The 21,313-nt window shown below is 38.7% G+C and overlaps 1 protein-coding gene across 9 annotated transcripts in view; it reads left to right on the top strand.

The window, feature by feature from the left end:
- The window catches only part of GRXCR1 (glutaredoxin and cysteine rich domain containing 1), a 339,725-nt gene that overhangs the window by 164,788 nt on the left and 153,624 nt on the right, over nucleotides 1-21,313 (top strand). For 7 of the 9 annotated variants that reach the window (XR_009503458.1, XR_009503457.1, XR_009503453.1 and 4 more), the window contains one exon: nucleotides 1,122-1,295. The exons of 1 other annotated variant lie outside the window; for it this stretch is intronic. The gene's annotated coding sequence lies outside the window, so the exon portion shown is untranslated. Of the gene's footprint in view, nucleotides 1-1,121; nucleotides 1,296-6,331; nucleotides 6,426-21,313 lie in introns of all 9 variants that reach the window. One more of the 9 variants, XR_009503459.1, reaches the window with a different exon arrangement.

Below are 21,313 nucleotides of genomic sequence, written 5' to 3'. Positions count from 1 at the left end.
ATCTAACTCACTAAAATTATATATGGGTAGGGGGAAAATATTCAAAAGATAAAGTAGTAAAGAGATCATATTTGTGCTTACCAGAGGTGAGGGGTTGGAGGAAGGGGAATTGGGTGTAAGCAGTCAAAAGGTACGAACTTCCAGCTTTAAGATAAATAAGTACTAGGGATGTAACATACAGCATGATAAATATAACTAACATTGCTGTGTGTTATACATGAAAGTTGTTAAGAGAGTAAATCCCAAGAGTTCTCATCACAAGAAAAAAATTTTTTTCTTTTCCTTTTCTTTTGTGTCTATATGAGATGATGGATGTTTGCTAAACTTATTGTGGAATTATTTCATGATGAATGTAAGTCAAATCATTATGCTGTATACCTTACAGTTCTGTATGTCAATTACAGCTCAGTAAAACTGGAAGGAAAAAAGAGATAAAGTAGTACAGTAAGGGGTGTTTTGAATTTTAATTTCATTCTGTCTACTTTAATGGGAGTAGGACCAATTTACGTTGTGTGAATTTATCCCAGTGATGTTTTTATTATTCATTAGACATCAGTATCCCAAGCAACCTCCTAGCTAATCTGTCCATTAATCCAGCTCAAGGTAAAAGTTACTTATTTTGTTTTTCCTTGTCTAGATCTCCTCTTCTAAGTTATGTTTTGCTTGGTTCTTATTTTTAATCTCTATTTACATTTTACTGTTTTACTGCATATACTCTGCCATTAAGTCATATTAAATCTTTTGTGGAAAGTGATAAGACATAAATCAAATAATATTGGCTGCTTCCATCTATCTTACCTGTCTCCTTTGTTTTCATCTCTTCCATCTGCCTCAAAGTGATCAGAATTCTGATGAGATGGTGGCCTGACACATCCACTCTCAACACTAATCCAACTATCAACTCTGTCTCCATAGAGAAACAGGTGCTTAGACTGCAGGGTGTGTGCGAACACTCTGACCTTTCCAGGGGCTGGATGTTTAGGGTGGTTTTTGATTCTGGGCCTGCCAGTTGACCTGGGAGGAAAATCTGTATTCTTTTGTTCCTGAAGAGAAATTGTACTTCTGAGTTCTGTGGATCCCTCGGAGGAAAAGCCCTGTCATTCCATTCATTGTCGTTCTAGGAAGACCTGCTGATTGTCAAATCTTTGGAGGGGCCTTGTGATCCTCCTTATGTCAGAGATCAGCAATCAAGCTTCTTCCTGTGTTTGCAGAAAGAACTGAAGAGTTTCCAGTTCCATGTCCCTGTCTGTGAAGAGCAGTACTTCCTACCACTTGTGGGTTTCCATCACTCCCAGGTACCCTAGTAGCTTGTTATGTAAATAAACTCATGGGTATGCTAAGGAAATCATCACAATCTAAGGGGACCCAGCAGCAGTGTCTTTAAGATAGAACAAGGAGAGAGAGAGAGAGAGCGAGAGAGAGAGAGAGAGAGAGAGAGAGAGAGAGAGAGAATGGATAAAAAGAATAGGAAAGCTTCTAGTATAGTAATAAAACTGTTAGAGGAGACAGATGACTATTAGAATAACCACAACAAAGTGTTTTAAAAGAAGGCTCGAAGAGATTCTATTATAGCTTTATAAGACTTAAAACTGAAACTTAAGACTGAAACTTTGATTTTAAAATTTAAAAACTGAGTGTATGAATTGAGGAGAAATTAGTCACTATAGAGATCATCCTGGAGGGTCAAGTAGAAGACACACTGTAAAACAGCAAAAATACAAAGAGAATGAAATCATGGGGAAGAAGCTGCCAGATTTGGAGGCAGCATCAGGAGTTCTGAAATATGGAGAATAAGAGATTCTAAAATGATGAAAAAGGAACAGATAGAAAGAAACATAACAGTTGAAATAACCACTGGGAAAAACAACATTGGATTGAAAAACAGACTTGTATATTCATATTGGAAGTGCCCAGGCAGGATCGATTTCCATAGCTGAGGGTTGGAGATGAGAGGGAGAGAGAGCAAACAGGCTGTTGGATACTGACTTGGCTTTTCATTCTGCTCCCAGTGGTACCGCTTTGGGAAGAACATAATGCTGTTGTCATGTCATGTGATGGAGGAACCTTGATATTCTCTGATAACACCATATGGTCACACCTTAAACTTCTCATGTGACATATCAGCTCTTGTTCCATTGGCTTCCATATCAACTACTGTTATCTAATGAATGAAAAAGTTGTGTATAAGCACCACTGCCATATAAGAGAGTGGTTCCTGTTACGGAAATTATTTTGAGTTGCTGTGCATGCTGGTCGGTTTGGATATACAAAATGAGCCTGAGAACTAGGTTTGGGTTGGGAAATGAGGAGAGTGAATTTCTCTGCATTTAGGGAGAATTTGGAAAGTCAGAAGCAATCTAGAAAGGAGGGGTGAGATTGCGTGTGGCTGGGATTTTATGTGGTGTAAAGTATCCAAAGAAAAATCCCACAAGGAATTAATCCAAAGAAAATAATAAAGATGTCCAAAGTCTAATGCCTAATGCTCAGGTTGAAATTGCCATAAACTTTTCATGACTCTGCCCATCCCTCATATTCATTTAAATCTACTGTAATTATGAATAGTTTATGTGTCTGAGGCGGAAAGAAGTTTACTTCCCCAAAATTGGTGCTTTAAATATAATTAGGCTTAAGGAAGCGAGCTAGGTTGGGTTTCCAGAAACATCTTTAGGAAGACTGCATCACTGTCCCACTAGGCAAGCCACTGAGTCTGAGGCCTCTAATGCAGCCTTGCTGCAAGAAGCCCCTGCTCTCACCACACCTGCCTCTCAATTCATGGAACCAGAGAATGGACACTGGAATGCTGGTGTAGGAAGAACGATCTTATATTTCCACGACCTTCTTGACAGCGGCCACAGCTGAGAGTCTCAGGAATATGGAGCTCACTGTATTTCTGCCTTTGGAATCTTATGAAAAGGGCTTTGACTCACAGAACCTAATTTGCTTCCAGACTATAGCACCTGGAAGATAGTTGGTGCAAAAGTCGAGAGAGGCAAACCAAAGAATGAAGCACAATGCTGATTTTCAAGAGCCAACGAAGTGGGGACAGAGATTGTTAGTATTAGTAGGACATTAGATAGTATGGGGGCAGGAAAATAATTCATAAACAAGAAATCAAGGGGAAGCAGGATCTGAGGGACAGAATAACCGTAACACCTCAATCTAGGTTACAGTTGTCTTTGGGGGACTTGGATTATCTTGGGTGCTTTATGGTGACTTAGAGCCAGGGTGATGGGTCATGTGATGACTAAACTACCTCTTATATCCCAGCTAATAGCAAACATTAAGAATCTACCATAACCTGCTATTTCCTGGGCATTAGAATCTTCAATTAAGCTGGTTAGTAATTCAATTTACCAATTGACTAGAGTTGGCACTAAGAGAGAAATGAAACCTGTTTGCTACCCTGCTTGTCAATACTTGTGACACAAGCTTAAGTAGTCCCACTTGCTGCATATCACAGAGCTGTTATTGTTTAAAACTTGATGACCGGGTTTCCCTGGTGGCGCAGTGGTTGAGAATCTGCCTGCCAATGCAGGGGACACGGGTTCGAGCCCTGGTCTGGGAAGATCCCACATGCCGTGGAGCAACTGGGCCCGTGAGCCACAATTACTGAGCATGCGCGTCTGGAGCCCGTGCTCCGCAACAAGAGAGGCCACGACAGTGAGAGGCCCGCGCACCGCGATGAAGAGTGGTCCCCGCTCGCCGCAACTAGAGAAAGCCCTCGCACAGAAACGAAGACCCAACACAGCCAAAAATAAAATAAATAAATTAATTAAAAAAAAACAAAAACAAAAAAAACTTGATGACCAAAACCAGTGAGCTGCACACAGAACTAGAGGCCGTACATGTTATTTCATATTTATGAAATTTATCAGGAGGCAGTGTCTATCTATGTATGTCTACTGTTAGAAAACAGCAACCAAAAACCAAAAGATGCTGGGTAAGGGTGGCTGAGCATAAACTAGAGGGTCTGTAATTGAACTATTGGTTGAAGTGATTTAACCTTAGTATTTCTATCTAACTATTATATTGTTCCATATTGTTGATGGTCTTAAGAAACTTGTTTTCATCTTATGAAAACAGACATGAAGAAAGCAAATGTAAGTATACTAATGAAATGCTAAAAACTTTCATATGTAGCAAGGTATATGTATATATGTCTGCTAGGGGTTGAATTGTGTCTCCCCAAAATTCATATGTCCTGACCCCAGTAGCTGAGAATGTGACCTTATTTGGAAATAGGTCATTGCAGATGTAATTAGATATGATGAAGTCATTAGGGTGGGCCCTAATCTAATGTGACTGGTATCCTTATAAAAAGGGGAAGTATGGGCACAGATACCCACACAGGGAGAACATCATGTGACAATGAAGGCAAAGATTGGGGTGGTGCTTATACAAGTCAAGGAATGTCAAAAATTACTGCAAACCACCAGAAGCTAGAGGAGAGGCATGGAACAGATGCTCCTTGACAGCCCCTAGAAAGAGTAAACTCTGCTGACACCTTGATCTCAGACTTCTAGCCTCTAGAACTATGAGACAGAAACTATCTGTTATGGGAATTCCCTGGTTGTCCAGTGGTTAGGACTCCGTGCTTCCACTGCAGGGGGCACGGGTTCGATCCCTAGTCAGGGAACTAAGATCCCATAAGACACGTGGCATGGCCAAAAACAACAACAAAAAAGCCTACAAAAACTATCTGTTGTTTGTGCCACCCAGGTTGTAGTACTTTACTTTGGTTGTTATGGCAGGTTTAGCAAACAAATACAAATTATAAGAATTTTAAAAAACATATAAAGAATATTGAATTGATAAAGTAAAAAATTAAGAAAAATGAACATAATGACGTTATGTAAACTGTTGCATACACTCAGGGGCCAATCAACACCTTTCCAGATAGTGGAAACTTTGGCCACAAATCTCAGCATGACTGAACCAGCTATAAGAAAATTCTATGCTGTTATAAATCAATGAATTAAAAAAAGATATTTAGCCTCTTAGTAGTGATATGAAAAATTTTGATTAGAAATGGAACCTTTTGAAGCATTCTTTACCAAAACAACATGAGGCAGTAAAGGAAGATGAATCAGAAATAGAAGATTAGTGTCATTTCATAAACTGTATGTGGGTATATTGCTTCATTTCTGACCTAAAGTGTCCTCTGTGGTATCATAATAAAAAAGATAATCAACTTTAGAGGAGTGTCGAGAATGAAAATTACCTAGACTTCTGACATTTAGATTTTCATGTGAAATGGGGCCTGCTTCCAAGTTGATATAAAAAATAGGCTTGTAAATAGATCTACTGATGCATATAATTCAGTGGTGTCTGTCCTAGAGAAGGTATAAAGAGGCCACATCACTAGTTCCTCCTCCAGAGGAACACACATTCAGTCTTCTCTCTTTCTATCCATAACCAAGTCTTATACCCAAAGTCTATAGTGTTTTGTAGCAAGTCTAAATACAGGGGAATAGGCATTTTTATTAATGTGTAAACCTCTAACAGTTATAACTAAAAAGGTTTTTAGTTTTTTTAAAAAATTTTGTCCTTCTGGAGTCCACACATTTCTGAATATTTTCTGTGTGTATTTTTTCTACTAGTGTTCATACTTAGTAAGAATCTGGCAATTTTAGAAATGAGAAGGCATTTTTAACTTTCCCTATCACACAGGAAAGTCAAGATTATATCTCAACCCCTTGGGAGAGTTTACATACTGCTGAAAATGACCACTTCAGTGCAGTCAATAAAGGCTTATGTCTAAGTAGGAAATTATTATCTACAGGACAATATGAGGATGATTTTGCTATAAGGTCAAGAAAGAAACCAAGAACTCTTGGTGTTAATTTGAACTAGGACTCAAAAACCTTTTGAAAAGTTAAATATTTGTATGAAAATAGCTACTAGTAGCTATTATTTGTGGAATGTTTACCATGTGCCAAGCACTGTATTAATGCCTCATTCACCTATCATACATACAGGATTTTTGTGAGGACCAAAATTTTGTATGTGAAAAACTTTGGAAACTTGAAAGTTGCTGAGCTGGGTGAAGCTCAAACCCAGGGCTAGAGTCTGCTGTTCATCAAAACACATATCACAGGCTGTGCTCACATATTTGAATGTCCTGACTCACCAATAAATACTATTATTAAGAAACCCTAAAAGGGTTTTATCTATTAAAATTAATTCATAATGGCAAACAATGAGAATTGCAGTTTTCTGCTTTGGAATGTAAAAACGTTTAGTTTAGTTATTACTGAAATTGGGGCAGGTGGGGTCCTCAGTTCAGTTTAATTTAGGACTTAAATTTAGATGCATTGTTTTAAAACCACAGGAGCTTCCCTGGTGAAATGTGAAACTGCCTCCACCCCCAGCCCTGAAGGGCAAGGAGAGACTGAAGAAAGGGGCAGGCTACTCCAGACTGGCAGGTGGCAAGTTTTTGCTTTTGTTTTTAATTAACAGATATATTTATTTTTTAAATTGAAGTTCAGTTAATTTACAGTGTTGTGTTGGTTTCAAGTGTATAACAAAGTGATTCAGTTACACACACACACACACACACACACACACACACACATTCTTTTTCAGATTCTTTTCCATTATAGGTTATTATAAGATATTGAGTATAGTTCCCTGTGCTATACAGTAGGTCCTTGTTATTTACCTATTTTATATACAGTAGTGTGTATATGTTAGTCCCAAACTCCTAATTTATCTCTCTCCCTGCCCTTGCTATCCCCTTTGGTAACAAAAATTTTGTTTTCTATGTCTATGGGTCTACTTCTATTTTGTAAATAAGTTCATTGGTATCATTTTTTTTTAGATTCCACATATAAGTGATATCATATTGTATTTGTCTTTCTCTGTGTGACTTACTTCACTTAGTATGATCCATCCATCTAGGTCCATCCATGTTGCTGCTAATGGCATTATTTAGGTTTTTCTTATGGCTGAGTAATATTCCATTGTGTATATATACTACATCTTCTTTATTCATTCATCTGTCGATGCTTCCATGCCTAGAAAAAATTTTTTTTAATTTGTATGGGAACACAAAAGACCCTGAATAGCCAAAACAGTCTTGAGAAATAAAAGCGGAGCTGGAGGAATCAGGCTCCCTGACTTCAGACTATACTACAAAGCTACAGTAATCAAAACAATATGGACTTCTTAATTTTTGCCAATCTAATGAGAATAAAATGATATATCATTTTCCTTTAAAAAGAAAACCAATATGGCACTGGCACAAAAACAGACACATAGATCAACGGAACAAAATAGGAAGCCCAGAAGTAAACCTACATACCTACGGGCAATTAATCTACAACAAAGGAGGCAAGAATACACAGTGGAGAAAGGCAGTCTCTTTAATGAGTGGTGCTGGGAAAACTGAACAGCTACATGCAAAAGAATGAAATTAGAACATTCTCTAACACCATATACAAAAATAAACTCAAAATGGATTAAAGACCTAAATGTAAGACCAGCTATAATAAACCTCCTAGAGGAAAACATAGACAGAACATTCTCTGACATAAATCACAGCAATATATTTTTGGATCCGTTTCCTAGAGCAACGGAAATAAAAGCAAAAATAAACAAATGGGACCTAATTAAACTTAAAAGCTTCTGCACAGCAAAGAAAACCATAAACAAAGTGAAAAGGCAACCTACGGACTGGGAGAAAATATTTGCAAACAATGCTACAGACAAGGGATTAATTTCCAAAATATACAAGCAGCTCATATAGCTTAATATAAAAAAACCCAAAAACCTAATCAAAAAATGGGCAGAAGACCTACATAGACATTTCTCCAAGGCAGGTGGCAGTTTTAATAAGCAAGGGAACTTACATATGAAACTTATCTTGGGCAGCCCCAAGTTGAGTAGATCTCCATACCCACCCACCAGAATCTTAAAAATTTATGTAGAGGTTTTAACTGGGTTCAGTCACGTATACCATCCAGATGGTCTCAACAACGTATTACTGTCTCAAGGCTGCAGTTGAAATGACTCCAGCAGGGGAGGGAGTGAGGAGCCTCCAGTTGCCTAGGTCTAGCTCATGGGTCAGCTGACAGTCATGTTCTCTTGATGACCTCCTCCAACAAGATGACAAGTAGATAATCACAATGCATAAATGTGTGCAGATTATAAGAATATTAAATCGTTATTTATTCCGTTAGGTTTATATACGTGTTTACTAAAAAAAAGAGGTGGCAGCATAATCATTTTGAAATTCATTCCAAGTTGTTGATGTCTCGGTAGTTCATTCTTTTGCTACTGCTGAGTGGTTTTCCATTGTCTAGATAGAGGAACCACAGTTTTTATATCCACGGACCCAGCGATGGACATTTGGATTATTTCCAGTTTTTGGCTATTACAAATGAAGCTGCTGTAAACATTCATCTATAAGTATTTTTACGTATATATACTTCTATTTCTTTTGGGTAAATACCCAGAATTGGAATGGCTGGGTTATCTAGTAAGTGTATGTTTAACTTACGAAACTATCAAATGGTTTTTCAGAGTAGTGTCAGTTTACATTCCCATCAGCAGCATGTATTCTCATAGCCCCCCAGTACTTGGTATGACTTGGTATGACCAGTCTTTCTATTTTAGACATTCTAATGGGTGTGTAGTAGTATCACATTATGGTTTTTGTTTGCATTTCCTTAATGATGGATAATGCTGAGCATCGTTCATGTGCTTATCTGCCATTAATAAACCTTTTTTGGCAAAATGTTCAGATCATTTACTCTTTTTAATTGTTTTTTACCTGTTATGTTCTAACAGTTCTCTTTGTATTTGGATAAAAGTCCTTTATCAGATATGAAATTTTCAAATATTTTCTCCCAGTCTGTGGTTTGGTCTTTATTTTCCTTTTATGGTGTCTTTTGGAGAACAGAAGTTCTTCATTTTGATGAAGCCCAAATTATTAATATTTTATTTTATGGACTGTGCTTTTGATATCTTATCTAAGAAATCTTGACCTAAAATAAAGCACAGAAATTTTTTCTTATGCTTTGCTTTATAAATTTTATAGCGTTATATTTTACATTTATATCTGTAATCCATTTCTGAGTTAATATTTGTATATGGTGCAAAATTCAATTGAAGTATATATATATGTATATGTATTATATATATGAATATCTGTTAAAAAGACTGTCCACTGAATTGTGTTTGAAGCTTTGTGGAAAATCAACTAACTGTATATGTATTGGTATATTTCTGTACTATCTATTCTATTCCATAGATCAATCTACCTGTTTTGGAGCTAATACTTGTATCTAGGTTACCATAGCTTTATGCTAAATTTTTAAGTAAGGCAGAAGAAATTTGTTCTTTTTCAAAGTTATTTTGGCTATTTTAGTTCCTTTGCATTTCCAAGTGAATTTTATAATTGTCAACTTCTATAAAAAAACTTCTGGGATTTTGATTGCAATTATTTGAATCTATACATCCATTTTAGAATAATGCCATCTTAATTAAGTCTTCTGATCCACAGACATGACGTATTTCCCCATCTAGTTAGATCTTCTTAATTTCTCTTTTCAATATTTTGTAGTTTTCAGTGTCCATATTTTGACAGATTTATCCTTAAGTAGTTCATATTTTTACCCTATTATAAAAATATATTTTAATTGCAATTTCCAATGGTTGCTAATAGAAATACAGCTGATTTTCAAACATTGATCTTTTATCCTGAAACCTTGAAAACTCACTTATTAGTCTTAGTAGCTACATAGATTTTCTGCATAGATAGATTATCATGGCATCTGTGAATGACTAGTCATGTGTATGGGTGGTAGGATTATGGAGGAAATTTGGGATGACCATCATGTTTGATATCACTATCATTAATAAGGATTAGAAATGTAGAATTAATAATATGTTTTGCAAGAAGAAAAATGATTAAATTTAATGCTAGATATGTTGAATTCTAGGGTCCCATGGGAATTCCAGTGGAAACATTTATCTATTCTTAGGGGAGCAATCAGGAATGAAGATATGTATCTGGGAGTCATCACTATAGATGATGGTCTGCTTTGTAGAAATATATAAAACAAAAATAAAAAGAAGAATATCAAGGATAGAACCATGGGGAGCGTCATGTTTAGTTTAAGATGGAGAGACTTGGATATTTTCATGTGCTGAGACAAGAGAAAGGAAATTAATTTAGAAGGAGACTCTTTAATTTCCTTTTCCTTAGTGCTTTGTTCAGAATCACTAATATCTTTTTAAATCCAAGAGAAAGTATGTTGATTCCCATAAGGGGTTATATCTCTATCTCTGGCTTCTGTCTGGATTCAGGGTCCATGAAAATAAATTTGTTTCTCAGTCTGACATTGCATTTCTGAAATTGTAAATCTGAGAGACAGTTTCTATGTGATTGTGAGCCCACCAGTATGTCATAATTTTTTTAAAGGTTTTTAGTAGAATAACTTTTTTATAGTTACAGAAATAATGCACATGTATTATAGAAAATTAGAACACAAAACGAGCAAAATAAAATAAAAACAAACATTACATTCCCACTCCCTTAGGGATCATCACCATTAATACCTTAGTACATATTAATATTGTACATCCTGTTTCATAAGCTGCTTTTCTTAGTCAATGATCCTCATCTTGCCTGTTCAGTAAATTTTTATCTCATCTAATACCCAGATCATATTCAAATTTCCACAATTGGCTAAAAAAATGTCCTTTACAGTTGATTTTTCTAAGTCAAGACCACACATTGCATTTGGTTATTATGTCTCTTAGTTTATTTTAATTTGGCACAGTTGCTTTTTCTAATGATCCTGACTTATCAAAGAGGCTGCCATGTATCAAACTCCTAAAGATTTATTTTCTACAAAGCAGATAGCCTGTTTTCATAGAGCTGTTCATGGAAAAATACTGTCATAACAAAAATCAGTAATCTACTCATCAATTTACTAGTGTACCAGTCAGTACTTTGTCAAATCAGCCATAGTTATATAAGATGCGGGCAACAAGAACCAATATGTATGATGGAATAATTAGGACTGTTTCTGTGGGATCACTGGGCCTGGAATGGCAAGACCTAGATTCCCCTTCCATCTCTCTTTGTGATTCCAGCACATACCTCCAGCACTGGTCTTTATGGCTCTGACTCCACAGTCCTTGATCCTTGTAATATTAACTCTTTCTGTTCTCCCCGACAGAGGGATGGTAACTCCTTCCTCTGTCTGGTGGTTTTTAAACATGTTCACAAATTCTCTGACATTCCTCCCACTAAGAGATGGGACCTATGTCTTCTTCGCTTATATCTAGACCAAACTTACTGACTAATCAACCAACAGGATATGGCAGAAGTGACACTAAGTGATGTTTGAGTGTCAGTCGTAAGGGGATGGATTTTCTAACCTTTCTCTTGGATTACTTGCCATTGAAGTCTGAGCCATCAATAAGAAGTCTGAGACTGTTATGTTGTTAAGGAAGGCCAGGCCACATGGAGAAGCTCTATGTGGGTGTTCTAGCCAACAGCCCTTGCTGACGTCCCAGCCAACAGCCAGCATCAACTATCACACGTGTGAGCAAGTAAGATTTCAAGATGACTCTAAGCTCCGTCACCATCTGACTATAACTGCATGAAGGTATCCAAGTGAGAGCCACCTAACCGAGGACCCCCCGCCCCCAGATCCTAGAACTGTGAAAGATAATGATTAAAAAAAAAAATGATTGCTTTGAGCTACTGAAGTTTGAGGTACTTTGATACGCAAAAACAGAGAAATGGAATACTCAGTTACTCATTTCTGAGTTACCTCATCACCCCTGGTTTTCTCTCTTACCTCATCTACCGTCTGTGTATCCAATCCCCTCAATTAAATTTCCTCTCTTTGAAAAACCTAGAATTGTTTCTGTTCTCCTCACTAGAACCTTACTGATATCCCTCCCAGGCAGGGCCTGCACAAAACAGCCAGGGAAGATGATTGAAAAAAAAAAAATCCAGATCACATGTGGATCTTTTTTAGTTACATGGCTTACGATGTTTATTATCAACTGGTTTGTAAAACCAGCATCCTAAAATGTTTCTGTTCTCTCAGAAACTATAAATGTAACCTTTTGAGCATGTGTAGAAACCTGCCCTATATTTGAATAAGTACAAGATAAGAATTTCAGAATTTGTTAAAGTTCTAAAAAAAAAAATGTGATTCTTAGTGGTATCTTTTTCCTTCACTACAGCAAACTGCCTTTTATTTTTGTGCCTACCAACAAAAAGGGAGAGAGCTTTAAAAACACACCTTTAATTTTATTTTTATTTTAATGTCTTTTCCTTAGGAAAGTTATAATCTTTCTTTGTAATATGAGGAAGTATAGTGAAGATGATCCTGGCATAAAATGGCTTTCACTACTTAAAAGCTGGCTTTGCTTGTGAACTGCAGCACATGTAGTAAGAAGCCTGCTGCTCCCCAAGCCGTCATGAATTGTAGGGTGCTTAAGACTAGGGACTATTTACAATAGCCAGGACATGGAAGCAACCTAAGTGTCCATCATCAGATGAATGGATAAAGAAGATGTGGCACGTATATACAATGGAATATTACTCAGCCATAAAAAGAAACAAAATGGAGTTATTTGTAGTGAGGTGGATGGAGTTAGAGTCTGTCATACAGAGTGAAGTAAGTCAGAAAGAGAAAAACAAATACAGTATGCTAACGCATATATATGGATTCCAAGAAGAAAAAAAAAAAGGTCATGAAGAACCTAGTGGCAAGACAGGAATAAAGACACAGACCTACTAGAGAATGGACTTGAGGATATGGGGAGGGGGAAGGGTAAGATGTGACAAAGTGAGAGAGTGGCATGGACATATATACACTACCAAATGTAAAATAGCTAGCTAGTAGGAAGCAGCCGCATAGCACAGGGAGATCAGCTCGGTGCTTTGTGACCACCTAGAGGGGTGGGATAGGGAGGGTGGGAGGGAGGGAGACGCAAGAGGGAAGAGATATGGGAACATATGTATATGTATAACTGATTCACTTTATTATAAAGCAGAAACTAACACACCATTGTAAAGCAATTATACTCCAATAAAGATGTTAAAAAAAAAAAAAAAAAAAAGACTAGGGACTTAGCTGTATGTAGATGGAGGCGGTAACGCCAAAACTTCATGGGAATATTCCTCTCAGGGTGTCAGGCTCTGCTGGATACTCCAGGGAGTAATTCCAAAGTGAATCACAGGGAGTTACATTTTACAGCCTTGGAGTGTGTGGGTCCTGAGCTGGTCAAGGTCCAGGAAGCTAGCCTTCGGTGCCTGTTTCATGGAGAAGGAAACTTCCCAGAGCAGGCTTTGCCGCAGTTTCAAAGATGTTTTTTAATGGACGGCAAGTCTGCTTCCGTAGTTATTACTGCAATATTAGTTCTGCTCTCATGTTTCCCTTTACTATCAATTTCTTTGTCTCCTCTGACGTCATTCTGCATGATACACATGGCCTGGGTCAGCTTCAGTTTTCTCTAGCTCAGCTTTGGGAACTGAGGTCTCACTCATTTTCTGACACAGTAGAGACTAAAGTAGGAGACTCCAATCTGTCAAGCAGTAGAAGAGAAGACAAGTTGTGCTGCCAAAAGCCACGAAACCAATGCTAGCCCCACGAGGCACTGAGCTACAGCCTTTCCTTAGTATCTGCATTGTTGGTCCCCTCCAAATGGCTGGGTTTCTACCTGTCTGTCTCATTGCATCAGGTCCTGCTGGCACTGGCCCTTAGTCCTGAACCCTTACATACTCTGATGGGTCTCTGACAATCTGCCCAGTTCTGACCTAGCTCTTTTGCTAGCTCTCTCTTTACCATCCATGGCTGAAAACTGTCTCACGTTTACTTGGGGAGGTGATGGCGTCTGTTCCCAGAGAATGATAACTCACAACCCTGACCCAGTCCCCTCACCCACCTCACCTTCGCCTTGCACTGAAAGTGACCCCTATCTGGACTCTGCTGCTGCCATGCCCCAACTTCCCTACCACCCAGTGAATTCAGGCACTCATCTGAATGGAAGGTGAGTTTGCCACACTCTTCTGGTTATGGATTACTCCTCTTGGTCTGTTTCCTTGTCCCTTGTTTGAGCCTGCCTGAATTCTGACACTGTTCTTTGGTCTTAACCTTTCCCCTGGCCTCTATCAGGCTTCCCTTTCATTCCTGTCATTCCAAATAAAAGCACATAAAAGGCTTCGCGTTGAAATTTGAGAGGGGAAGAAGATAAATGCCGAAGTAAATTTGTAAAGCCGGGGGCTTGGAGCCCAACAGGTGTGGAATAGCAGGGAAAATAATGGAGAAGCAGGTGATCAGCACTTATCAGGAGAAACTCATAGGAAAGAGGATCCAAAACAATACTTATAGCCTCAGGTGGCAGTATGTTTAACAATGTACAGAGCATAACAGTAAAGAAAGTGAACTTAAAACTCAACCCAAGAGTGTGAATCTGATCTCTTAGGCATTATTGAGACTTGGTAGCATGGAACAGTGGTAATGGAACATTGTCTCCGCTGGAAGCCAGTCTTCGTTTGGGTGAAGTCCCTAACTATCCATGTGTCCACCCTGATTCTCTCCTTTGAGAACTGGTGAAATTGATGAAACTAAACGTTATCTCCAAGTTTCTTTCTTAGTTCTGACATTCTGTGAGCATGGCCCACGGCCCATTCTCACAATTGAGTCTATACATTATGGGTTCAGCCAAATGCTGTTTTCAGGTTCTTTAAATAGTTACACATGTCCCAGAAACAGAAGAAAAATTATAGTTGTTGGGAGATGATGGCATATGAAACCAGCTACATCAATTGTAAAACATGAGTCACTGTTGTGCAGTATTTAATTTTTGGTTTTATAACATTTTGACATCCAGCTCGTGAAAGATCTATCACTGGTTATGTGAGTTTATCCTACCCTCTGGGGACCTTTTTTTTTTTTTTTTTCCTCCCACTTGTTGCTTCTAAAAGGTTCTTAAGAGATATTTGAGTGAAACCTTTCTACTGTGCAGAGCCTGTGGGGAGTACAGTCATAGAATGATGAAACTTTAAGGATAAGAAGGCTTTTGCATTTTCTGGACATGGAAGCAGGAACCCAATTTCAGCCAGAAGAGTGAATGAAAGGAACACCAATGAGTTGGTCTTTCCGTTCTGATACCGTGATGTCTATAACATGGAATGCAAGGTTCAACCAGATTTGCATTTGAATCCCAGCTCTGCCTTAATGAGTAAGGTATTTAGTGTCTCCAAACCTCAGTTTTCTCAGTAAAATGGGGACAATATTACATATTTCATACGATTATTTTAAAGACTAGAAGAGGTAATGTATGGAGCATTTTTTGGCACATAGGAAATACTTAGTAAATGTTACTTTTATCATTGTTATCTATTATTTATGAAGCATCCAAAATGGAGACTATTCAGTAGGAAGTACACCAATATAAGCTAAAATGAGTTTCTCACTTCAAATTACACTTTCTAAGTATCTGAATTCTTATTTTCAGTTAGACTTCACAATGTAAAATGACAAAATTTGGTTTCTGAGAAATTAAGAAAAATGTAGTTCACAGATGAAAAAGCAAGATATTTTGGCATTCAAGGCAGTAAACAATCTAAACCAACTAGATAGACCGTGACAATGGAATATGCTTTTGTACTTTACAAGTATGAAAAGCAACTTCTCAGTTTCATGTTACAGTTATGATATTATTTGCAAAATAGCAAAAGAATTTGCAGAAACATTTCTATTTAAAGAATTAATTCTATTTTTTGAACAGCAAGTTACCACCACTGAGCTTTTTGTTTGCCCTCTCACTTTGTTTTAAAACTGAGTAGACAGTCAAAAGAAGTGGTGAAATCATGCCTTCAGATAAATAGTGTTTCTGAAAAATTTTTTTTTTTATAAATTTATATTATTTTATTTATTTATTTTTGGCTGCGTTGGGTCTTCGTTGCTGCCCGCAGGCTTTTCTCTGGTTGCAACAAGCAGGGACTACTCTTCGTTGCGGTGCACGGGCTTCTCATTGCAGTGGCTTCTCTTGTTGCAGAGCATGGGCTCTAGGCACGTGGGCTTCAGTAGTTGTGGCACTCGGGCTCCGTAGTTGTGGCTTGCGGGCTCTAGAGCACAGGCTTAGTAGTTGTGGCGCACGGGCTTAGTTGCTCCGCGGCCTGTGGGATCTTCCCGGACCAGGGCCTGAACCCGTGTCCCCTGCATTGGCAGGTGGATTCTTAACCACTGTGCCACCAGGGAAGCACCCAGGTAGTGCTTTTGGATACCCATGCTCTGAATTGTAGCTATTATACATATATATATGTATATATGTATATGTGTGTATATATATATAGATATACATATATATATATATACATATATATATATATGTATATATATATATATGTATATATATATCTCCTTTTTATAAAGAAAGTGAGGAAAACCCAGGAAGCATCTGTGGATTGTTAAGAACTCTTGAAAAGGAAATATTTGGGTAGATTTTCTAATCTAAAGCCTAGTTTGGGAAAAAAATAATAAAAATAATGACTTTAGAATTATATGATATTTTATAGTTATTCAATAAACCTGTATTTACAGGTGTGCTAAAAACCATGTTTTTAAATGAGTGGACTGCTATCCAGTTTTATTTCCACTGAGGATGAAACTAGGAGTAAATTTTTTTTCTTTAAATGTGCAAGCAATTATTTCTATTTGACTTTATTGCATAAAGGCTTTTCTTCAACATTCTTGGGAATTGTAAGAGCAGTAACTATTACTAATTTTTTTGCAGAACCTCTCTCTGACCTTCTACATTGGAGACTAAGCATCCTTTCTGTCCGTATTCCTCTGTACTTCATTTATCTCTGTTGTACTGCTTGTCAGACTATACTGGAAATTCTTTGAGGGCAGGAGTTAAGAAACTTTGAATCCCTGCTGTTTGACATGACATTTGCTCAATCACATGGGTTGAATGAACAGTTGAAAAATTAACGGTACAAGTGTCTTGGGGAAGGAGTGGGGTAATATGCAGACCCACAGACAGAATTAACATCCATGAGATCAGGATTCCTATTTAGATGGGACTAGCTGGGAAGGGAGGTATCTGAGAATTCTAGAGTATTAGAAGGGCCTGGGTTAGGATTCAGTCCCTATTCCATCTATTTTCCAAATCCCCATAATACTAGTGTGGTTTGGGAGAAACTGAAGATAAATTAGTTCAGTGGTTCTTAGGAAAGGAAGTACTCCCCGCTGGGAGGCATTCTAGAAATTGTGAGGGAGTGTTTTGGGGTTGTTAAACATTTGGGGATGGCTCTCTACTGTCATTTAATAAAGATGGATCCAGGGATTCTAGTTGCCTTACCATGTGTGGGAGAGCCCTGCCAAACAAATGTATACATATCCTGTGCACATTTCAAATTATCTTAGCCTGGAAATGAACTCCAGCTGACATGTGAACACAGGGGTTTTTAATGCAATTTTAATATGCAGTTTATTTTCCAGGAAATGCAACTGATGTGTAAATTGAGAAGAGTAGGGTATTTTGCTTTGTTTGGAAATTTCTCAAAAATTATTCATCGTTTCAGAAAATTATGAAACTGTGTTGGTTGTGCATTTGAGTGGTTGACAGGACGCCCTGCCAGTTTGCATGTGTGTGTGTCATACCAGTGATGGATGCTTCCATGTCCTGGTGCAGGCACCAGACCACTTCAACACATCTTCTACTGTGTCAGGTCTAAGGGCTTACATAATGAAGTATGTGTGGTTTCTTATCAGTTAACATCCTTTTATTTCTTCTTCATGCTAGAGTTAGAGTGTTATATTGAGTTTTTGTGTGAAGGTAGGTTACATATAGTTCCAGAAGTCATTTTCTGAATCTCTTAGCCAGGAGTGTTTTCAGTCTTTTTCAGATTTTAGGAAGCCAATGAAGTACATACACCTGATAGCATATAACACACTTGGTGGATATGGGAGAGCCCCTGTAACCAAACACATTGATTTTGCTCTAGGAAATATTCATAATAGGTGGGATAAATAGAAATTTACTCTCATTAGTTCAGGTCAGGGGATGCAGGCATATGAGGTTAGGTGCCAAAATTTGGTAAAAGTTTTCAGATTTCAGAGCTTGTTGGTCTTTAGAATTATGGAGAAGAAACTGTAGAATGAATGCATTATTTCTGTATAGATGGATTATAGTGACTATGTATTTTATTCCAGGACAGTAAAAGGGGTATTAAAATATTTGCTGCAAAAGGAGATTTGGGGTGTGATGCAGTTAGGGATCATTGATGGAGCTGAAGAAACTCAGACTTCTAAATAACCATATGCAGTGAATCACTGACTGAGTTATGGCCTAGATTTGGTTCTGAAATAGTTCCCTGAGGCTAGAGTCCATTCATAAAATATTGAAATGTGCAAGCCAGGTTATTTATCTTTACCTGCTTTTGCAACAAGGGATTGCACTCAGGACCACTGGTGCTTTGTTGATATGAGAATGTTATGTACTCCTGTGAAAAATGAAACATAAAGCAACAGTCAAAAAAGCCAGATGCGCTCTCCAGGTTGTTAAGAAGGGGTTTTGTCCTTTTTCATTTCCCATAAAAGCACAGCTGTGCCTTCTAAAATTGGAACTTATTCATGTGCTCACCAGGTGCCAGCGCATAAAAATCAAAAGTGGAGAAAGCTGAAACAAGATATTTTAAAAATAAAAGTAGGAAATGAGAATAGGGAAAGAGGTACATGAAAAGAAAGTAAACAAAAAGGTAGAAAGGAAAGAAAAAATAGCTGTATGGAAACACGTTGATGGGGTAAAGTGCACATAGAATTTTATTAAACAGAGTGAATTTATTGGATAAGAAATGATCATTCATCCACCTAGTTGTTTTAGTTGGGGTGGGTGCTTGGGCTCATCCATTCAAATTCTTTGGCTTATATTTTTTACATTTAAAAACACAGGATCCAAAGGCAGTTAGTAGAGAAGTTTGGAAGAAACCCAGACCTGCCGATTCTGAGTGCAGTTTTCTTTTCACACTAGAACTTGGGCTTAAGTGAAGACTCTTGAGAATGAGGAGAAAGGACAGACCTGAGGTATGTTTCAAAGGGAGCACAAGCAGTACTTATGGATTTGGAGACTATGTAGAGAGAGACAAAGGAAGGGGAAAGGGTTGAGAAGAGTAGAAATCTTTTAAAAAGAGGAGCGCTATCAGCAGAAGTGGAGATGATTAGCAAGAGGAGAATAGGAGTAATGAAGTTCTATTTTAGATATTTTACACTTAAGTAACAGAATTACATTTTATTGAAAATGCCTAGTGGGCATTTGGAAATAAAGAAAAGTCATCAAGTGGCTTTGAACCATCAATATATTTTCATTCAAATGCTCCATTTTCCTAAAGCCCAACTATATACAAATCAGATCCAGAGAGTTAAAGATTTTTGGAATTTTGGGTTCCAGGGAAGTGAGCACCTGGGAGTTTTGGCCTGGATGGTATTTTGTAGTAACGAGAAGAGACAATTTTGGTGAATTCCCCCAGAGACTCGGGGTTGTTGGTTATAAGCAACATAAAGTAAACAGGTGGCTTAACTAAAGGTATACGTGGCAGGACATTATGCCAGGCCTCTTGAGGAGGCAAGAGCTGGAAATCCCCAGGAATCCAGGGGGCTGCTTTCTCCACCTTCTCTGCTGGAAGCTCCTAGAACTGTTGTGTTCTAATTCCAGGTAATGTGACTGGGCCAGCCAATGAACAGGGTCGTATGACCTTCTGCCCACTTGGTAGAGCTGCTGGAACAGACACTCTGTATAGGGGCATGGCCACGGCAAACAATTTGAAAATATGCCTGCTAAATACCATTGGCCAAGCCCTTCACTGAGTATGTGGAGGGTGGTTCAGGAAGAGGGAATGCTTGACCATTCTGAAGACTTGGGTCATGGGCATGTATAATTTTAGAATTTTTAAAACTAGGAGAGGAGTGCACGATGGCATTGCCTACTCTAGGAATGATACCTCAAAGACCAGCAGTGTCAGGACCGGCTGACCTGTCCCGTCGGAGCCTGACCCCTGATACAGGTGACTGTCAGTGTTGGAGCAGAAGCATTGCTTGTGAGTTGGGAGCCCTTTCCACACTATGGTCTCAGGAAGATGGCGTTATGGTGAGGTTGCTTTGTAGAAGGCTGGACTCAATTTGTGGCTCTATTTTGAGAAGTCCTTTCTGTCTGGAGACTTGGTGCAACCAAAGCCAGATGGCTGCTGTAGGATAAACTGCTGCCTCTCTTTTCTGGGTGCGCCCTTTGCCTCACACAGGGGCCTCTGCTTCCAGGTGTCCTCATAGAGCTTGGGCGCTCACCCTGCTTCTGTGGGCTGTCACAGTTCAGTTCCTTGAGCGCCCTGCAGCTGTCTTCTTATTGCCACCTGTTCTCCATGCGCCCTGCTCAGCTCAGTAAGGTCATATGCTGTCAAAAAACTACACTCTGGGGTTAGTAAGCCGGGGAGCCTAGCAGCTTGAGGAGGTTGGACCACTTATGCTGTATTAGCTCCTCCTCCTTCTCCTCATCATAAAGTACCTATGGAAACAAAGATACTGTGCTGGATAACAGCAGCGACAGCACATTGAGATTAATAGCTGTTACTCATTGAGGCCAGATACTTAAAAACACTGTTTTAAAAATTCAAATCTTGGGACTTCCCTGGTGGCACAGTGGTTAAGAATCCGCCTGCTAATGCAGGGGACACGGGTTCGAGCCCTGGTCCGGGAAGATCCCACGTGCCACGGAGCAACTAAGCCCGTGCGCCACAACGGCTGAGCCTGCGCTCTAGAGCCTGTGAGCCACAACTACTGAGCCCAAGCACCACAACTGCTGAAGGCGGTGCACCTAGAGCCCGTGCTCTGCAATAAGAGAAGCCACCGCAATAAGTCCGCGCATTGCAACGAAGAGTAGCCCCTGCTCGCCACAACTAGAGAAAGCCCGCATGCAGCAACGAAGACCCAACACAGCCAAAAAAAAAACCCCCCCAAAACTCAGATCTTTACTCAACTGTGAGACAGGTATACTACTGTTAAGTTTATCCATATGAAGTTATTTATACTCTATCATTTTGACCTACAGAAATGACAGTTTCATCTGGTTAGACCTAAGGTTTTACAGGCAAAGAAAGGGAAGTTATAAAATGTTACCAAAGTCACACACCCTGATTCAGAGCTAGCATTTTAACACTAGGCAGTTGGCTTCTGGGTCATTGGTACTTCCCCTGTGCCTGCCTGACTGCTGGATCTTGTAAAAGGTACACTAACTGGTTCTTTCTTTGGAGAGCTTTCAGGCTAGAACATACAGCTGCAGA

Source organism: Balaenoptera ricei, chromosome 5 (genome assembly GCF_028023285.1).
Source record: "Balaenoptera ricei isolate mBalRic1 chromosome 5, mBalRic1.hap2, whole genome shotgun sequence".
Taxonomy (NCBI): domain Eukaryota; kingdom Metazoa; phylum Chordata; class Mammalia; order Artiodactyla; family Balaenopteridae; genus Balaenoptera; species Balaenoptera ricei.
Note: the sequence above shows the minus strand (reverse complement) of the source record. Positions and strands in the feature narration are given on the sequence as shown.